The sequence below is a fragment of the Ursus americanus genome, chromosome 4 (assembly GCF_024610735.1).
Source record: "Ursus americanus isolate L20-20 chromosome 4, mUrsAme1.1.p, whole genome shotgun sequence".
NCBI classification, from domain to species: Eukaryota; Metazoa; Chordata; class Mammalia; order Carnivora; family Ursidae; genus Ursus; species Ursus americanus.
This window is the reverse complement of record NC_142130.1, coordinates 67,593,430-67,616,322: the sequence shown is the minus strand read 5'-3', so window position 1 is coordinate 67,616,322 and position 22,893 is coordinate 67,593,430. Positions and strand designations below refer to the sequence as shown.

The 22,893-nt window shown below is 33.6% G+C and overlaps 1 pseudogene; it reads left to right on the top strand.

The window, feature by feature from the left end:
* LOC123784289 (uncharacterized) overlaps positions 1 to 22,256 on the top strand; it is a 140,010-nt pseudogene extending 117,754 nt beyond the window's left edge.
* Positions 22,257 to 22,893: the final 637 nt, after the last annotated feature.

Here is a 22,893-nt window from a genome sequence, read left to right as displayed (position 1 = left end):
ATATTTTTTATTACCAGAAAATATTATTTTGTATGGTGTAGCATACTTTACTTATCCATTCACCACTTGATGAACACCAGCCTCCATTTTGATTAAGATTCAGTGGGAAAATGATAGTGAGAAAAAGTTATAAATGTTTAAATGTTGATATTTTTAATTTGTTTATTTACCCTCAAATTTTATGAATGTGTTTTTTTTATTATGTTCGGTTAGCCAACATAAAGTACATCGTAAGTTTTTTTGTAGTGTTCAATGATTCATTAGTTGCGTTTAACACCCAGTGCTCATCACAACACGTGCTCTCCTTAATACCCATCACCCTGTTACCCCATCCCCCCACCCCCTCCCTTCTATAACCCTCAGTTTGTTTCCTGGAGTCCAGAGTCTTTCATGGTTTGTCTCCCTCTCTGATTTCGTCCCATCCAATTTTTATAAATGTGTCTTAAAACTTTGGACATCAGGGTAAAAGGAACAAAACAGATGAACCAGTTTCATTTTCAGTTACTGGTCATTATAGAAATAATTATACATAATTGAGAGATATGGAAACTGGAGAAACAGTGGGGAGATTCAGTATAAAGAAGTATCAATCATTCACTGCCCCCTATTATAAATAAGAGTTTTTAATAGAGTAGCCCTTTTTATAAAATTCCTTTTTACCTTGGAAAGAATGAAGAGCAATATTAATAGAGCAATCACTGTAATAAAGGATTGTATTAGTTCTTAGTAGCAGGCTGAATCATAGGAAATTGCCATTTTTGTTGATGAAAAAATATTGCCTAACATATATAAGTCTACAAGAAATGACTGAACTCCATTGATGGGAAGATATAGTTCTTCATTTACTTTATTAAATGTGACAGACTGATACTAAAACAAAAGAAATTTATAAGCACTGCTGTTATAATAAACAAATACTGTAACAAATCACATTAGAGATATTTCAAGTGTCTTTTTCTCTTCACTTCTTTCTGAAAGAATTCACAGCCCAAACTCCTTCTGTGTGGGAATTCAACCTTCATAGCACTAAATTCTCCTCAACTCCAAAAGCCCTGGCCGATAAACCAAAATTGATTTATTTATAGGCTAGCTAGTAACTTATGACTTGACTCAAAAAGATAACCTTGGCTAAACAGATTCACTAACAAGAATTCACTAACAAGAGAAAAACAGTAATGACAAAAGAATAGGCAAGAAGAAAGTAGCCCATACCTAGACCACCGCTGTCTACTATAGGAGCCTATTTTCACCATCTTCCGAATTCCCATACAAAGTTTAGGTATAAAAAACAAAAAACAAAAAAAACCCTACATTTTCTCGATTGCCTTATCCTCATAAACATCCCAAAGTACCTTAATTACAAGATGGCCTATAAAAAGCATAAAGGAAATTTTGCCACTTTTAATACTTTGTCAACCACAAAGTCTGAAGAAAAACAACTTCTACCTTCAGGTATGTTTTGTCATCCCTAACCTCTTATTTAGATAGTTTATAAAAAAATTTACCCCAGTTTTCTTTTAAAAGAAACGCTACTCGAAGAAGTTATATTGAGAAATCCTATTGATGGTACATTGTAGTACATAAACCTTTTGCATAATCCACAACCAGAAGTATCACATTGTAAAGTTCTTGGTGCCTTCCAACCTAGTATGCCTTAAAGCTCACTTTTTGAACATGAAAATTAAAGTAAAATATCCATTTTTACCATTTTTTTTTCTGTTTGAAATTATTCTTTTTGTCAGCAGATGAAACATGAACTACTTTAGTAAGGTACTAAAAGGTAAACCTATTGCTGGATAGCGAGAGTGAAAAGAGATGAATGCCAAATACTTTTTAAAAACAATTTTTTTTCAAAAAAATAAATATTAATTTAAGAAAATGTAGAAAATACCAATAAAGTAAAAGAAAACATTTAGATGGACCATCTAAAATCTATTAGCCATCCAAGGATAAGCACCATTAATATTCCAATGTGTATCCTTTCAATATTTTCCATGCATGTGTATTATTGTGGGTACACATACACAGAAATATATACATATATACATACACACACATATACATGTTAAAAGCACAAGAATATGGTGTACTGCACTTTGTAACTAGCTTTTCTAAACATCTTTGCAGATTTCCTAGTATTGTATTATATGATTAGAAGCATAAATCTGATTTTTATATATTAAATTGTTATAATAAATATTTAAGGTATTTCATATCAATCAATCTTATAAGATGTAAACAATAATATTTGGAATAATCTCTTACAAATCTTTTACTATTTCCTTAGAGAAAGCCTAAAGAGGACTTTGTGAGTCAAAACATAAAGACTACATTTTGTTAATACATCACCAACTAGAATATATGTATTGATTTATATTCTAAACAAAAACGTACATCTAGAATAATCCATTCCTATATATTTAATCTAATGTAAGATATCCTTTTTTCCTCTATGATAAAATATTAAGCATTACTCTTTTTCCTTTTTTAATTTTTAATAACTGATGAGATTATTCATTTCCTTCTATTATTTATTGCGTAATTTGGTATAACTTTATCTTATCCATTTTATTTAATATACTCATAAAAGCTATTTCTGTATGAAATATATTTGCTTATCACATATATTTTGAAAAATAATCTCAGATTGTATTTATCTTCATTTTTTTCTGTTATAAAACATTTTTAAATTCATGTAGTCAAACATACCAAATTATTTTTTATGGTGTTTATAGATTTTATTTATTTATTTGACAGAGAGAGAGACAGCCAGTGAGAGAGGAAACACAACCAGGGGGAGTGGGGGAGGAAGAAGCAGTCTCCCAGTAGAAGAGCCTGACATGGGGCTCGATCCCAGAACTCCAGGATCATGCCCTGAGCCAAAGGCAGATGCTTAACAACTGAGCTATCCAGGTGCCTTTGGTGTTTATACATGGAATCATGCATACAAAGCCTTCCATTTTCCAGAATTATGTAAGTAATCATTCATATGTTTTTGAGCAACTTAATGATTTCATACATTATAACAAAGTGTGAATGCTTATGGAATTTATTTTGATTTTTTAAAAAAATTAGGACCTCATTTTATTTTTATCTAAAAATGTCAGATCCAACAATTGTTTTCAGTCCAAAAATATGTTATTCTTTTCTGATCCATTTGAAATTTCAACTCTTTTTTCAGTTTCAACTATATAAGAATATATATGGTCAGTTTCTTTCATTTACAGACTATTCCACTTATCTTAGCATTTATTCCTGTGCCTGTAATAGATTATGATTAATAGTTACAATTTAAGATATTTGTGAATGCATAACATGGAATACAATAAAAAAGGCTTACTTTACATATTATTTTCTCATCTTCCCTCTTTTCTTCACCATTATGAAAATGGGATACTGAAGTTGAAAAAATATGGATTAGAAAAAGATTTCTGTGTGTATTACTTTTCCTGAATCAACTTTGATAAAACTTCTAGACACTTCACTCTCCTATTAAACAATGTACTAAATATGTTCCAAATACTCTTACTCATTTATAGATTTATTTCTTTGAATTATGGATAATAATTCATCCACAGTAAGGGCCAGGTAAATTTTCATAATGCCAGATGCAAAAGAGTTTTCAGAGGCCATTTCTTGTCTCTACAACTACATTAAAAAAAAAGACATCAGAGGACAGGAGACAACATTTTGCTTTCCATTCACGTGATCCACTTAAAATTGACTGTGCCTTCCTTGGTCAGAAATAATTAGTTGAGACGCTATTGAATTTTTGACATGATTAAAAGAATAGGGCCTTTAAGATCCAAACAGATTTATTCTTAATAAAAAGTAGTAAAAGAGTAAGAAAAACTTATATTCCCTTCATAACCTCTTTTTCTAAGATTAGTTTTCTCAGAGACAGAAAAATAAGAAGGATTATAAATAAAATATAAAAGTTGAACAAATTTCTTTGGCCAAAACACTTAAAGCTATAGAGTTTGTATAGATTTTGGAATTAAATTAGTAGCTAGTGCTAGTTTACAAAAATAACTATCATGTAAAAGTCACCGAAGGATAGACATTGTAGAAAGTGTAGAGAACACCCATGGGAATTGTGTCCCTATGAAGGACTGAATTCATAATTACCTATGGAATCATCCAGAAGAGCTAGGATTAAAATTTTAGATCATTACATTAGCACAGATCATCAGAGAGCTAGTGCTTTTTCATTTCATAAGCAACAGAAAGAAAATTCTTCAGATAATTTGTATTTGGCTCTTGGTGTATTTTGTTTGTTTTGGTTCATTTAAATGAATATTTCTAGTGTCTGAATCACCACTTTAAGTATAATAAAGAAAGACTAAAAGGAAAAGATGACTCAGGAGGCATTAGAAATGTATCTATTCTGTCCTCACTCCTATTCATTATCTCTATTTGCCTAATTACATTATGAAGAAGACTGCTCATTTCCTACACAATGGCAAAATCCTTAATAAAGCTAAACGGCATTTTCTCCGAAATATTATTTAAAAGCTTAAGAGCTTCCAACTGAAATAAAGGCAGAGAGGTTAAAAAATGGAGCTGGGCGGGGGGGGGGGGGGGAATTGAGAGTAAAATCCAAATAAAATAAGCAATATTGCAGAGTCAGTAATTCAGTCATTTTTAGATTAAAGGGGCAGCACACATATTTTAAACAATCAATGAAATGCTATGGTAGAATGAAATAAAAATTTCAAACTTAAATTTTTTGAAGCATGCAATGCTTGAGGAAAACAAAAACTAAAAAACTAAAACTAAGGGTAACTAAAAATCAGTGTGGTATCTGAGTGTACAGGCATACCTTTTTTCCAGGGTTTTGTCACATACCATAAAATAATCTCAAAGCATCACTGTGAAAGATTTAGTTAGCTTCTGATTGTGCTGTAGGCTGCAAACACTGACTAGAATTTCCCCAGCTATTTATTCAATCTATTGTTTGTGCACTAATCTATGAAATTTCATAATGAGTTTGCATTTTTCAATCATGTTAACTTCCTCTGTTTTTTTTTTTTTTTTTTGGAATGTTCATCCAGCCAAGGAAAGAAAAGCTGGTGTCACAGTAATGTATTTAAACACATTTTAATGGGTGAAAATGTTTGTCATGAAAATAGTAAATTTATTGTCATTTCCTTTGCAGAAAATTGTTTCAGAGACATTTAAAAAATCGTTCTGGTTTCTTCTTCCGAAATGATCTGAACAACGGAAAACATCAATAGAGGGCACTAACAGGCTGTTCTGGAAAGCCTTTCATTTCAGTGCCTGTGACAATGAAACCCAGCTGAGAAGGCAGTACTTTTTAGCTGCATAAAGCAGCAGATGTCGTATTGGAAAGAAGGAAAAAAAAAAAAAAAAGAGCATCCACATTATCCTTGAGCCAAAAGATAAATTCACAAACCTAATCCATTAGAATGTGACTCACTTTTCCTATATCAGATCTTATCTACTAGCTCTATATATTCTCTTTCTAACATACTTTATTTTGTCTGTGACTTTCTCAAGTGAAATTTATTTCTAGCTTTAGACCTCACTGCAGATAACCAAACTCATCCAAGAGGATATTTAGTCATGCAGTGAATTCTTTGGTCATTCTATATTGATGGAAGTATATAGGGATATATTTGGGAATATCCTCAAATAAGAACATCTACAAATAATTATTGGTCTTGGCATCCTATGTCTATATTTTGCTTGTGAGGTCATTTTTGATATTCACCTTAAAATGATTATAGAAATCTATGGCTAGGGATAATTTTTAAAACAAACAAGTAGTAATGCTGATTCAGAGAGATTTATGTAAACATTCTGGAGCTCTAAAACACGGGCATGCTGAGGAACAGGCCTTGCTCTACAGGTTGTGTTTTTTTGGACTTTGGGAAAGTCTTTCCGACTTCTAGGAGGTTGAGAAGTGCAATTCGACTACATGTCCAGAAGCAGGAGAAATTGAACATTCGTGAACAGTGTTGGTGATGACTACAGGAATATGAATATAAAGACTACAAGGAAGTTAGGGATCATCATGATGGGTGTTAGCGAGCAGCTTAAGTTTGTACTTCCCTTTATTTGATAAAATCAGTTTATTTTTATTTTATTTATTTATTTATTTTGCTAATTAAGCAATTTGCTCCCGTGTATCTAACTTAAAGCCTGTCCCTTCCAATAAGGACTCCTAGATATTTTTTTCTTAGAGTTTTTACTAATTGTATAAGATTTCTTAAAAAAAGAAAAATCTAAATACAATACCAGCTGCAGAACTACACCATACTGAGAATCACATGGAGAATCAGAGAGAGAGATTTGCATTCATACACCACCTCTACAACTTTCCAGTACTGTGGGACCTTCACAAGTATAGATAATGAGCCCACATGAACACAATTCCAGCCATTTAAATTGAACTGAGGATTTATACACACACACACACACACCTGGTATATTTTGAGTGCTCAGTAAATCCCAATTTATGTCCCTTACATTCTTTTCTCCTAGATATAGTCCCTTCAGCTATACCAATTTTTAATGGAATATAACAAGAGTTGACATAGAGAATACTGCTTCTATGATCACCTTGCCACAATTTGTGCCATTTGGTCTAAGCTTATTTTCTCTCTCCTATTGTCTCCTAGGTAAATAAGAATGAAATAAATTTTATTTTATTACCTAAAGCACAACATGAAGATTGAGTGTAGCTGGAATTAGGATAAAGTTCTTCAACTGAATAATCATCATTAGTAAGTCTTTAAGAAATTATATACATACGTATATGGGTAAATCCAATTTAAAATCCTATATATAGGTGTGTTCCTTAATAATAGAGTGAATAATTATTGAGCGGGCAACAACATATTGATGCTTATAACTAAATACAATTTTCCAAAAGTTCAATAAGAATCAGTCAACAAATTTGTCTTTATGACTTGGTAATGGTTTTTAAAGTTCTTAAATACATATTAAAAGCCTTATTTTGAATATGAAAAACATGAAATATTTGGGATAATTGCCTCAGGTAAAGGGTACAAAGGTAAAAATTTTTATTTTCTTTGTTATGACCTAACATTTCAATTATAGCCTGCTGGTTGTCTGTATGTAGTGTTTCGTTTGATTAAACTTACAAAAATTTCTCTCATTTTCAATCAGTATTTTCTTTTATGTGCAGTTACATTATCAAAGAATTACATTTTTCTCTAAAGGTATTCTAATTTAAATCTTGAATTTCTGGGGCTCCTGGATGGCACAGTTGCCTGGGCGTCTGACTCTTGGTTTTGGCTCAGGTCATGATCTCAGGGTCATGAGATTAGCCTTGCTTTGGGCTCTGTGCTCAGCGAGCAGTCTGCTTGAGATTCTCCCTCTCCCTCTGCCCTTCCTGCTTGTGCTCTCTCTTTCTCTAAAATAAATAAATAAATCTTTAAAAATATCTTGAATTTCTTTAGCATTTTTTCTATATCTATATTACTCAGGTTCTTCCTATATTTCTGCCATTATCCAATTCTTATATATTTTAACTTTTAATTAATTTAAGAAAATAAATGCTTAGATATGCATATATTTTAAAACCAACATTCAGATTCTTTCTGTCACCTTTAGTGTCAACTCTTAAATACTAAAGGGGTGGTCTTGAAATGACAATCAGACACCTGCATATTCTTTTTGGGTGGAGACAGGCATGTGGAAATCATAACTACAGAAATGTACTTGAACATTCAATAGACAGATCACAGTATAAAGTACTCTAAAGTTAAATGGATGCCACCAATGAAAAAAATAATATTAGAAGCAATACTTTTTTCTCTTCAGTATGTATCTAGTTGTTCTGCAGAAATTTTTCTTTACATTTATTTAGTGTATGTGTGTGTGTGTGTGTGTGTGTGTGTCTGTGTGTGTATGCATTTCTACCTGTGAAAGTGAATTTTAAGTGTCAATTTCACTGGGATACAGTGCCCAGACATTTGGTCAAACATTATTCTGGGTATGTATATAAGGGTGTTTCTGGATGACATTAATATTTGGATTGCTAGACTGAGTAAAGCAGATTGCCCTCCCAATATGGGCAGGCTTCATCCAATAAATTGAAGACCTATAGCACAAAAAGGCTGAGTAAGAGGGCACTCCTTCTGCCTGACTGGTTGAACTGGCACATAGATCTTTCCCTTGCTTAAGGCATCAGCCAAAACAGCTCTTTTTGCATCTTGAGGTTGCTGGCATTCAGACTAAAACCAAACCATCACCAGTCCTGTGTCTCTGGATTCCTGACTACAGATCTTGAGATTTCTTAGACTTCATGTTCATGTGAGCCAATTCCTTACCAAAACAAAAACCAAAAATATATGTCTATATCTATCTATACCTATGTCTATAAATCTATTGGTTCTCTTTCTCTGAAGAACCCTATCTAATATACTGTATACATAATTAAAATAGAAATTGAGACAACATAAAATCTCATGAAATTCTTGAGATTTGCTAACTGCAACTATTTTATTCTTTAATCCATATTATTTAAATGGAAATGAAATTTGGGAAAAAATAAAATGCTGGTATATTCATAAAATAGTGCACCTGTTCCAATTTTGTATGTTGCCTAGCTCATTTCCTTCATTCATAGAGAAGGATCTTGTGGTATGGAGAGAAAAGTCACTTCCTAATATCATTGTTTTGGGACCAATATCACCTTATTTCCTTTAAACTGATTTAAACTCATAAAAACTAAGGCAAGGGAAACAAAAGCAAAAATAAACTGTTGGGTCTACACCAAAATAAAAAGCTTTTGCACAGCAAAGGAAACCATCAATGAAACAAAAAGATAATGTACTGAATGGGAGAAGATATTTGCAAATGATATATTCAATAAGGGGTTAATTTCCAAAATATATAAAGAACTTATATAAACACCTCCAAAACCAAATTATCCAATTAAAAATGGGCAGAGGACCTGAATAGACCTTTTTCCAAAAAAGACATATGAATGGTCAACAGACACATAAAAAGATGTTCAACATCACTCATCATCAGGCAAATGCAAATCAAAGCCACAATGAGATATCACCTCACACCAGTTAGAATAGCTAAAATCAAAATGACAAGAAATAACAGATGTTGGTGAGCATGTGAAAAAAAGGAACCACCATGCACTGTTGGTGGGAATGTAGACTGGTGTATCCACTGTGGAAAACAGTAGGGAGGTTCCTCAAAAAAATAAAAATAGAAATACCGTATGATCCAATAATTCTACTATTGGGTACTTACCCAGAGAAAATGAAAACACTAATTTGAAAAGATACATACACCCCTATGTTTATTGAAGCATTATTTACAACAGCCAAGATATGGAAGCAACCTGAGTGTCCATCAAAGACAAATGGATAAAGAAAATATGGTACGTGTGTGTGTGTGTGTGTGTGTGTGTGTTTGTGTACACAACAGACTATTACACAGCAGTAAAAAAGGGATGAGATTGTGCCATTTGAGACAACACAGATGAACCTAGAGGGTATTATGTTAAGTGAAATAAGTCAGACTGAGAAAGACAAATACAATGATTCTACTCATAAGTGGAATAAAAAAAATATGAACAAAAAGCAGAATCAAACCTATATATACAGATCTCTGATAGCTGTCAGTGGGGAGGGGGTGGAGGATTAGGCAAAATAGCTGAAGGGGAAAGGAAGATACAGGCTTTCCTTTATGGAATAAATAAATCAAGTGAATAAAAGGTACAGCATAAGGAATACAGTCAATGATATTGTATAGCAATGTAATCAGACAGATGGTAGCTACACTTGTGGTGAACACAGCATAATGTATATACTTGTCAAATCACTAAGTTGTATACCTGAAACTAATGTAACATTGTGTGTCAACTATTTTCAAAAAAAGGAGGGGGGATCAAAGAAATCTCAAAAATATCTTCATATGTATGATTTTCTAGGCATTATTGCAAACCATATTTTAAAAGAAGTATAACAAACAAAAATATTAATTATAGCACAGAAATATAAAATTCATAAAAAAGATTAAATGAATAATTTACAGTTTTAAAGAAACAATCCCTGAGAATTGAAGTATTTAATATTCTATACTAGAGAATGTCAGTAAAATAATGAGGGATGAACAATGATGACATTTATAAACTTGGTTAACATCTCTATATTTCTGTTTCAGAAAGACTCACTGTGGATGTTGAGAAATGCTGTTTGTTCAGAAATTAACACGCATTGTTTCACAAACCACAGGAAAAGGGATTTTACATATTCCTTCCTTCAAATGTTTTCATCGACAAACAAAAACAATTTTGTAGTCTCCTAAATAATTTGCAGAGAAGATATACTGTCAAAAATGATACAGATGGGTTAAAAATGTTTACTCTTTGCTATTTTAGTGAGCACATCTTTTTTTTAAGTACACAGGAATAGAGGCAGTGCTGTGAAAGAGACACTGAGGAAACAGTGCCATCATATCTATGATGTTAGAAATCAAGTCATAAAGTCACAAAAATAATCCTTACAGTTTGAACCATAAACATTCCAACAATTGAAAAATTAAATATATTATTAATTTGAATGAAAACTGAGGGTATATGAACTATCTACTTTATAAAATATGGTTCACAAGAATCTGTGTGATTTTTAAATATATTAAATGTTGCAGATATAATACAGGAAGGTTTATTTTTTCCCAGAAAGCATAAATTAGAGGCACAATCTAGCAACTTCCCCAGACACTGATCTAGGCATCAAAATTTTATGACCAAAATCATATTATGAGGAAAGATTAAAAAAAAAATCTTTGAAAATTATGATGGAAACCACAGTAAATTTTAACTTGTAAGTCAAGGAGGAAAAATATCAACAACATATGTATTCTCTAAAACTCCAAAATAGGATTGTACAAAACAAATCAGAAAATTTTATTGTGTTTCTCTCCGCTGGCTTCTTTCTTTGCAAACTGAATAACAGATGGCATTTAAGAAGATATATCCACCATTGTGTCAATAATTTCACAGTCTAGTTGGCAAGATTAACAAAAAGCCAATTTTCATAATGGCTCTGCACCCAGAGCTACCCTACACAACTCTCAGGGATGAAATTACCACAGTAAGAAGCCTGCTTTGATTTTGTCTTTGTAACACCATGACTGATTACTTTAAATAAATGACCTACAGTCTTACCATTCAGAATTGATGGCTTCCTTATTTGGAATTGTTCAGCTTTAAATATATTTAATAAATCTCAAATGAATTAGAATATAAGAGCTTCTAAGTTTTAATATTTTTATTCTAATGCTGTCATAAAATCAGTATGTGTTAAATATCACTTTAATGACTCTAGGAAGAAATGACTTCGAGAACATGACTTCCTATTTTTATTCTTTTCTAACTTACATTTTTAATAACTTACATTTTTAATATTTTCTTCATGTTTGTAGGAAGAAAAAAATCACCTTAGAATATAGAGCACAAATTTATGACCCCTATTCTATCTTCTAAGTCCTCTACTTTCTCTGAAGTAAACACTCTTAAATATTTGTTATATACTTTCCCAAGTTGTTTCTAACATTTATATTCACATAGTTCCTTCTTAAATCAATCACAGAAGATATATAATAGTAGATATATTTTTGTGTAATCTTTTTTCCCCAGATGGCAAAACATCTGAAAAAATCTTCCATGTAATTTCACAAAAATCCACCTCGTACTCTATTTTCTCTATTTTCTATTTCTATGTCTAGTAGAAACAACAAGTACTATGAAGGGCATATTTTAAAATATATATTTTCACATCTATGTGTATATTCCTGAATTCTAGATTCTTAGAAGTTCACAAGTTAAATAACATGCATACTTGATACTGTAATAGAATTTGTTAAGTTGCATTCTCAAAAGCTCATATAATTTTATATTCCCCACACAGCAGTGTTTGAAAATATCCATTTCATTTCAATTTAAAGCTTTTAGTTTTTTAAATAAAATTTGTATCAATGCATTATATAAAATGAGATAAAATACTTATATATGCAGATATTTATAGAAAAGATATTATTTCTATATTCTGCCAGGTTTTTTCTATGTAGTTATTTTTTGTTAGTTCATAAAAGTTTCTTGTATATATGAACAAATACTTCATGATATATTATAATAGTGAGGTTTCTGCTGTTATAATGCTTAATAAAAAAACAAGCCCTGAATTTTAGTGGGTTACAAAAATAGCCATTTGCTTTTTTTGATTATAGGTCTACAGATTAGCTGTGTTTTGGCAAAATTTGCCTGGTCATAATTGGGCCTGATTCCAGTCTGGAGGTCAAGTTCAGGTATCCTTTGCAAGCCTTATTCCAGGAACCATTAGCTACCTGGGTATATATTTCACTGGGCATGTTTTTCTCATACTGATGACAAAAGTGCAAAAGAACAACTGTGACCACATAAACACATTTAAAAACCTCTGTTTGGAAAACATATACATTATGTTCCTTCACATACCACTGGCCAAAGCAAGTCTTATTAGGCCATCTTCAGTCATGAAAAAGTGGAAAAGAAAGAAATTTGTGGACAAGTGATCCTATGTATCACTATATTTTGAATGCTTTTTCCACATCAATTGCTTATGCTTCTATTTTTTTTTTACAAGTCTTTAAATCTATGCATTGCAATAATCTGTTTCTTTATAAATCTGGATTTTGTGTCCTCTTTAAGCTTTCATGCTGATCATGAGTTAGTATTATCATCCTATATATATTTTTTATAGTACTGACTTTTGCATGTTTCATTTGCAAGTTTTTTATGTGTACTTTTTAAACAAAAACATTTTCCTGTGGACTTTAACCTATCTTTCCAATTGCCGCAACATAATTTTTATTAATTTCTGCATGAGTTTGAAATACCATCTATTTCATATACTAAATTGCCATGTATAAATTGCTTTATTTCTTGTATTTTTTCCTGCTAATCTACTTCTGTATTTCTGCACCAAAACACATAGTTCTCACTTCTGTACCTTTAAAAAAAAATGTTTGACAGGGGCGCCTGGGTGGATCAGTTGATTAAGCATCTGCCTTCAGCTTAGGTCATGATCCCAGGGTCCTGGGATCCAGCCCTGTGTTGGGTCCCTGCTCAGCGGGGAGTCTGCTTCTCCCTCTCCTTCTGCTCCCTCCCCCTCTGCCTGCCGCTCCCCCTGCTTATGTGTTCCCTCTCTCTGTCAAATAAATAAATAAAATCATTTTTAAAAAGTGTTTTAGTAGTAAATCAAGCCCTGGATCACTGGTTTTCGATTGTATGTATGTATATATATGTATTTCTTTATATTTATTTTTTGACAATTTTCTTGCCTTTTTCTGTATATTTTCTGTTGTGGGTGATCTAAAGATTAAGTTTTCCTCTGTCAACTTAAAAATACTCCTGGGGTTGTGAAAAGAAAATAATATAAAATATCTTATTTAGATTATAGCACCTGAAATTGCCAATCATTCCCCTTTTTTAGACCCAGTGGAAGAGTAATTTATTATGATTGAACATACTATAGAAAATTAATTTAGAATAAATTACCTCTATACAATATTGATCATTCCCATCCAGGAATAGGATATATTTTTTCTCTTCATTATATATTTCTGTATAGTTTGGTTTAATTTTCATCTAGCCCTTTTAAAAATTAATTATTTTTTTAAGTTTTTAAGTAATCTCTACACCCAACATTGGGCTCAAACTCATGACCCCAAGATCGAGTTACATGTTGTGACTGAGCCAGCCAGGAGTCCCTCATCTAACCTTTTCGCCTTTTTTTTTTTTCCCTCTTAGTTATATTAATAAGGCCTCTCAGGTTTAGTTTGTTGTTAAAAAATGACAACTATTTTGCATTACATTTCTGTATTGTTATTGCTGATTTACAAGAAAGATATTGCTTTTTGTAAGTTGATGTTGAAAGGAAATTAAGCATAGTGGTTAATATAAAATGCTCTAACTCCATACCGCTTTGGTTTAAACCCCAACTCCCTTATTTAATGAATGACATTAAGGAGTTAGTGTCCTTTGCCAGTTTCCTTCTGCACAAAAATGTAACCACACATCTTCTGCAATGAAACACAGTTTCTCAAATTCCTCTCTTTTATTTTCCTCTTTAAAGATCACCTCCTCACATCAGCAGTGTGTGTGTGTGTGTGTGTGTGTGTGTGTGTGTGTGTGTCTAGGGAGAGGTTTGTCATTGGAAGGGATGTGGGAAGCAAGGCTGCTAATGCAAATTTTGCTGCTATGAGACAATTTTATTTTCTTGATTCAGTAGGCCCTATTCTGTTAAACAATTGAGCAAAAGTCAACTAGCAGTATTTGAAAGGTTCCTTAGGGTCAAAATACTATACAATCTTTATTCAAGTGTTAATATACGAAGTCGAAAACATCATCTAAACATCCATCAATGCACAAATTTACAGAAATTCCCTCCTGCAAATGTGAGAAGGTTGAAATAGCACATTAACCACATGTAATACATTCTAAGACAGGACAGCATAAAGAGAATTAATGGACAGGACATTAGCTAAGAAGGTAGAATAAGGCAATGTAACTTGAGGAAACTGGGAGAAATTTGGAGAAAAAAGATGAATAGATGAGGTTTAATCTCATACTTTTAATTGGGCAAATAGAAAGTGTCTTAATTTATTTGAGTATATATTTTTAATCACTTTTTTATTATTATGTTTTTTAAGTGTACAGATTAATGGTTATTATTATAGTCACAGGGCCAACCTAAATAAAGAGGAACACTAAGTTAAGCTCAAATTATCAGAAATTGGGTTTATTCAGAAATTGCACAGAAATTGCAATTTGGGATATAAACTTACCAAGCTACAAGCAAGACCCTTAACTTTTGGGGTGGGCCATATTTATGAGCAGGAAGTGCAAAAAGGGGAGTCCAAGCAGCAAAATCATTTGCTTGAGGAAAGAGACAGGTTCGTGGTGGGTGTTCATTAGTCAAGGGATAAGTTTCAGTTTTTGTAAATCAGGCATTTATGAAAAATAAGTCTCTCAGTCTTTCAGTTTCCTTTTTCTGAGGGCATATGCATGTGATTCTCTATTTTTTATCCTTTAGTTCCATTTTATTTATTTTTTTAAAGATTTATTTATTTGAGAGAGAGAGAGCATGAGTGCATACGTGAGTGGGGGGATGGGTAGAGGGAGAGAATCTTGAAGCAGACTCCTCGCTGAGCAGGGAGCCCAATTCAGGGCTTGATCTCATGACCCATTCATCAGTTGATGGAGACTTATGTTGTTTCTACCTTTTGCCTATTATGAATAGTACTGCTATAAACATTTATGCACAAGTTTTCGTTTGGACATATATTTTCATTTGTCTTGGCATATACTTAGGAGTGGAATTGCTGGGTCACACTGTAACTTTACATTTGAGAAACTGCCACCTTGTTTGCTTAAATGGCAGCACCATTTTCTATTCCCACCAGTAGTACGTGAGTTTTCTGATTGCTCCACACCCTCACTTTGTTATTATCTGTTTTGGTTTTTGGGTTTTTTTTTTTTTTCATCATTTTAACTATCCTAGTGGATATGAAGTAATATTTCAATGTGATTTTTTATTTATACTTGTCTCGTAAATGATAATCCTGAGCCTCCTTCTATGTATTACTGGTCATTTGTATATTTCCATCACAGGAATGTCTATTCAGATCAATTGCCCATTTTTTTAGTAGGGTTATTTGTCTTTTATTCATTGAGTTACAAGCATCCTTTATATATTTTAGATACGAGATCTTTATCTGATATAAGATTTGCAAATACGTTCCTACCTTTTATGATTTGTCTTTTCATTTTCTGGATCATGTTCTTTGAAGCACAAAGGTTTTAAAGCAATTTTCCCTTTCCTTCGTGGTTATTCTGTTTATTGTCTATAAGTAACTCATTTTATATAAGATGCTGTATTAGATTGCCAGGGGTGCCATGACAAAGTACGGCAACCTAGGTGGTTTAAACAATAGAAAGTTATTGCTTCACAGTTCTAGGGGCTAGAAGTACAAAATCCAGGTGTCTGGGGGTTGGTTCTTTCTGACAGCTATGAGGATGCCTTTTGCCCAGCTTCTAGTGCATCGCTAGCAATATTTAGTATTTGGGGCTTGTAAAAGCATTATTCCAATCTCTACCTTCATTTTCACATGGCGTTCTCCCTAAGTGTGTGTTTGTGTCCAAATTTCCCCTTTTCATAAGTACATAATTTACATTAAATAAGAGGCCCTTCCTACTCTAATATGGCTTCATCTAAACTTAACTAATTACAACTACAGCAACCCTAATTCCAAGTAAGGACATATCCTGAGGTACTTGGGATCAGAACTTCAACATATGAATTTTTCAGGAATACAATTCAACCCCCAGCACATGCATTATCAAATAAATAAATACTTACCTAATACTTAAACATTACTTAGTAAAATCTTAAAATTAATAAAACTATATATAAAGCAAACTCTTTCCCACACATTGTCTTATTTATTTTTCTCATAACCACCTGGTGTGATAAGTAAAACTTACATTTTATCTCCATTTTCAAGAGAAAAACTGATATCTAGAGAGATTACTGATTTTTCCCCAGTTTATTATGTTTCTATGTAACAAAAACAAAGGAGTGCAATCTCCCACTCTACATCCTCAGCAGGCCTGTTATACTAAAAGTAATGCTTATGACTACATCTATTTAATGGAAAGGTGACACCAATAAAAGCCACAATACTATACTTCTGCAAATATGCGAGAAATAAATGCTCCAGGAAAATGGCATAAAATTTCATCCAATGAGCCTGTGAGCTCTACTCAGCTAGATAATCTATGAAACACAGAATGAATAAAAAGCATTATCCTTGCTTTCAATGTACTTATTGTCTATTAGGAAAGTTAAGCATAATATAGAAAATAATGGGTCAGAAAATAAGATCAGATAAACTATGATGAATTGTTCAATTATGTGATTTAGATAGTGGTCAAAGGAGAATTAAATTTGGGTGAATTGGAGTATTCTGAAATGCCTTTATTATGAAAATTGGACTTGAATTAGGGACTGATGTCAGGAAATGGATCCTGACATCATGGAAAGGAGGAAGCACTATGAGTGGGGGAAAAAAACATGAACCAAACTAACAAATTGGAATTGTGAATTCTCTCTCTAAGGGGCAATCCAGATTACAGTGACTAGAGAAAACAAAAATTGTAGATAATAATAAAACTTAATCATTCTCATTTCAATATTTATATTTGTTGATTAATAAGTGACTGCACCCAAACCTACACATTTTTAGGTTAATTCCAAAGCGTTTGTGCAGCAAGAGAAGCACTCTTAAGATCAAGTTTTCACTTCATGGTATTAAGAACAATTACAGCATATTCAAAGTAGTGGTGTGAACTCCCTAGTAGTGTTTCATTAGTCTTCCTACTGAGTAGGTATGGAGTGTGGGCCAGGAAAGAGCAAAGTTCCCTTCCAAGGAAAGTCAACCCTAATTTGGTAGGTCAGTACTTTAACCTCACAGCCTACTCAATCCATCTCTATTTTTCTGGAACTACCAACAAGGCTGCCAAATGTGATCCATGCACTTGTCCACTAGAAACTGAATGGGAGCCATCAACTCATTTCACACAGGTCAGCAAACAGCAATCAAAGGCTAATGGCTTTCTGTCACCACCGACCCAGGGTAGGTGCAAAGGCCGACCTGGAGGTTAGAGGCTCTGCATCCCATTACCTATCCCAGGAACTATCTGGTCCCCCTCCAGAAAGCAATTTACTTGATACAAAATTGAAAGTACTACCTGATTTGCTCTTTTCCCAGTGCTGCTTTCAAAAATGCCTAAAAGTTTCTGAAGTGGCAGAACTGATGGGCTGGCCTCTTTGCTAGGTATTTGGCAGGTGTGAGGGAGCAGTGGTGAAAAACTAATAAAGAGAAATGTCAAGTTATGTTTTGCCAAGAGGTGAGTCGCATTCAATACATGGCAAAGACTGTTGACCTAAAATCCTCATTCAACTGTTCTTAAAGGCAGAATATAGCCCCACAAAAGTCTTTCAAAGAAAGCTTTTCCTTAACAAAGTAACCATTAATTGGTATTAGTGATTAGAGATGGTTTGCTGAAAATAATAACTTTTCTGTCTACAGCATTAGAAGATTGGAATTGTGTAAAGAGTAGCCAACTTAAAAACATTTGATACTTATACACTATGACTCTAGAAATGTTTATTTTCAGAAATAGTTTGTCCCAGGGGCACCTGGGTGGCGCAGCCGTTAAGCGTCTGCCTTCGGCTCAGGGCGTGATCCCGCGTTCTGGGATCGAGCCCCACATCAGGCTCCTCCGCTGGGAGCCTGCTTCTTCCTCACCCACTCCCCCTGCTTGTGTTCCCTCTCTCCCTGGTTGTCTCTCTCTCTCTTTGTCAAATAAATAAATAAAATCTTAAAAAAAAAGAAAGAAAGAGTTTGTCCCAAACTGTTAAGTGTTAATTTGTCTTAAAATTAATATAAAACTGCCCAAAATGCAAAATCAAAAATCATGGTTGAAGATACTCTAAAATTAATAAAGATTAAGCTTTGGGCACCTTCAAATGCATACCCAAAGCTCTAGTAAATTTTGTTGATTTACGTTATGATTTCTCTTTAGGAAAGTCCTTCAAATTATGTAATATTTAGGATCCAAATAACTTGGGTGTACCTCTATCAACTGACTAATCACATTATGAATCTGTGAAAACCTATAAATATTATGTCTATCTGTGCTTCTCATTCTACACAAAAATCACTAGAAATAATGTTCGAAAAGATTCTTCTCTGTGGGCCTCTGGGGGGAGACACAGCCCAAAAAGTGGTGGTTGCAGTATTTTCTCATTCTAGCTCTTAGCATAACTACGCACAGAGATGCATACCAAATACAAGTACAAAAGCAAATGCAAAGATAAAGGTGGAGTGAAAACAGATACTAAGATCTGAAAAATGCTCAACAATTCTACTTAAAAAGAAATTTAAAATATCTCATTTGCTTAGATGTCTAATTGCTTTCTGCAAGACATAAAACTAAATTTAGTTAACACAGAAATTACATAACTTTTAATAAAAAATCCCCACCTTGTCAGTAATGCTTTGTAGGGTAAAATAATTCTCAGAATTCACAAAGGCCTTACAAGACCCCATATCACTTATTATATACTTTAGCTCAAATAATAACCATACTGATTGATCATAGTCATTGACTTTCCCATACATTGTGCATGTGTGTGCATACTACATTATTCAAAGTTAATTATGTATTACCAGGAATACACCAGTCATTTTTCTAACACGTCATAGAAATCCATTCCTAGAATTATCTTTAAAATATTAATATATGAAAAATATCACTTAGAACAAATAAAAGTTTAGGCGTCTCCTGAGTCCTGTTGTTTTAACAAACAGATACAGCTTAAACTCTAAAATAACTTCCCTGAAAAGCTAATTTGTTGTTAATATTTCAAAAAATATTCTATTCACATTTAGAGAAAAGTTGGGAAAAGTGCAGAAGTTTCTCATATACCTAGCTTCCAGAAACATTACTATTATATACATTTGCATATATATTACTATGTATATACACATCACATATATATGCATATATGCATGGGTATATACATACACACATGAAAATCATAGTACATTTTTCAAAATCAGGAAATTAACTGGGATCACTATTATGAACTAAACTACAGACCTTATTTAAATGTTATTCATTTCTCCTCTAGTGTCCTTTCAAGGATCCAATCCAGGATCCCACGCTGTTTTTAGCTTTTGTCTCTTTAGTCCCCTCCAATCTGTCACAGTCTTTCATTCTGCTGCTTCTCTTTTAATAGGAATTTCATTTATTTTCTGAAGCAAAATGATAGACACTGATTTCTACTGGTTATCTATTATCACAATTATTTTTTTAAATAACTGTATTCTTTTTATTTTCCAGTGAGTATTTTTTATTTTTTTACTTTTTATTTTATTCATTTTTTTTTCAAATTTTTATTTAAATTCCAGTTAGTTAACATACAGTGTAACATTAGTTTCAGGTGTAGAATCTAGTGATTCATCACTTTCATACAACACCCATGGTCACGATGATTTTATTATGTCAACCATTAGGTTAAATGGGAAATCAATAACAGTGTAAAAATGCACAAAACTACACACATACTTAGGGTCACGTAAGGAAGAATAATCTGAACATGTATAATATTCACATATAATCATACATTTTTCCATTATCTCATTATCACAGTATCTGCTAGAAGTTAGTGTTGCTCAATCCCATCTATATGCGGGAAAACTGAGGCACAGAAAAGTCACTTGCCCAAAATCACTTAGCTGATGAGCAGAAGACCAGAATTTTAAAACATCTTTTACTGTCATTTATATGCTGTAGATAATCTCCAATGCATGAGTTTTGCTAACAGCTGCATTGAATAGATTTTTGTAGAATTTAAGACCTAAATCCTAAAGAATCTACACACATTTCTTCTGTCTTGCACAGCTTCAGCTGTCTACTCACAATCAAGAATGACAAAATCTAATAGAATTGTTGTTTGCCAAGCCCTAGTGTGATCAACTGACTTTCAACTTCGCACTTGTTTTTCCATTACACAGTGTCAAACATTATATAAACATAAGTCATGCTAATGTCTTTCATTACATTTCAATGAGCCAAATTATCCCTATCCAAAACTAAATTTTCTTCATATTGACTCCCAGTTTTGAGTGGAGTCACATTTAGAGCAGTCCTTCCCTTTTCCCCAAACTTCCTTGTCACCGAGTGATCACGTGACCTGAGCTGTCCATTCTGAACTGGATGTTACCTGATTAGGTCATAAAGTTGGTCATGTACAACAGCACACCATCATTAAATGGAAGTGGTATTTACGTGATTGAGTGGTATATTCAAGCCCTAGCAGGCCCTAAAGACACAAATAAGTTACATGAAGAAGTGACCCAACGTCCATGGTCCACACTCCTGCCACACCACCTTCTTCCTCTCAGCCCACATCTAAGGCTTCATGCAGAATTCCTGACATTCAGTTGACAAAGGAAGATAAGACTCAGCCCTGGTTTAGAGATGGTTCTGCATGATATGCATGATATGCAGGCACCCCTCAAAAGTGGATAGCTATGGCACCACAGCTCATTCCTGGGACGTCCCTGAAGGACAATGGTGAAGGGAAATCCTCCCTGTGGACAGAACATCAAGCAATATACATGATTTATCACTTTTCTTGGAAGTAAAAATGGTGAGATGTGCCATCCCAATTATGTACTAATTCATGGGCTCTGGCCAGTGATTTGGCTGGATGGTCAGGGACTTAGAAGGAACATGATTTGAAAATTGATGAAAAGGAAATTTGAAGAAAAAGCATGTGGATAGACCTCTCCCAATGGGCAAAAAATGTGAAGATATTTGTGTCCCATTTGAATGCTTACCAAATGGTGACCTCAGCAGAGGAAGATTCTAATAATCAAGTGGCTATGACCTGTTCTATAGATACCAGTCAGCCTTTCCCCCCAGCCACCATTGCCATTGCCCCAAGAGTTCATGAACAAAGTAGCTATGGGGGAAGGGATGGAGGTTATGCATGGGCTCGGCAACAAGGACTTCTACTCACCAAGGCAGACCTGGATAGAGCCACTGCTGAGTGTCAAATCTTCCAGCAGCAGAGACAACCACTGAGTCCCACACATAGCACAATTGCCCAGGGTGATCAGCCAGGATGATCGCATTGGACAGCATCCATCACAGAAGGGGCAGTGTTTTCTCACTGGAATAAAGATTTACTCTGGATACAGATTTGCCCTCTCTGTGTACAATGCTTCCATTAAAACTACCATCCATTGACTTACAGAATGCATCACCAACCATCGTGGTATTCCACAACAGCATTGCTTCTGATCAAGAAACAACCTTCACAGAATTTTCCCCACCATCCTGAAGCAGCTGTCTTGATAGGACAGTGGAATGGTTTTTTGATGAACCAGTGATAGTGCCAACTAGGTGGCAATATCTTGCAGAGTAAGGGCAAGTTTCTTCAGAAACGGTACATGTTCTGAATCAGCATCCAATAGATGGTGCTGTTTCTCCCATAGCCAGGATTCATAGGTCAAGAAATTAAGGAGTGGAAACCAAAACAGCACCACTTACTATTACTCCCTTAGTGATACACTGGCAAACTTTTTGCTTCCTGTTTCCGTGCCCTTGTGCCTTGCTGGCCTAGAAGTCACAACAATGATTCCATCGGCCTGGAAATTAAGACTGTCACCTGGCTACTCTAGACTACTTATGCCTCTGAAATAGCAGTCATGGAAGGGAATTATCTTACTAGGTGAGGTAATTAATCCTGGGGGAAATTAGACTGCTACTCCATAATGGAGGTAAAGAAGAATATGTCTGGAATATAGGAGATCCCTTATGATATATCTGAGTATTACCATGCCCTGTGATTAAGGTCAATGGAGAACTACAACAACCAAACCCAGAAAGGATTACTAATAGCCAGACCCTTCAGGAATGAAAGTTTAGGTGCCTTCACCAGGTAAAGAACCATGAGCAGCTGAGGTGCTTGCTGAAGGCAAAGGGCATATAGAGTAAAAAGTGGACGAAGGTAGTTATAAATGTCAGCTATGATCAGATATCTAGTTACAGAAACAATGATTATAATTGTTATGAATATTCTTATTTTGTTATGAATGTATGTGTGCATATAGATATATGAAGTATCTTTGTTGTCCTCTCTCATTGCATTGTAATGTATCATAAGTTGTATTGACTTATCATAATATTTAAGTATTGTTAATTTTATATCATAGTATTTAAGTTACATCAAGAAAAGTAAACATAACTTAAGGACTTTA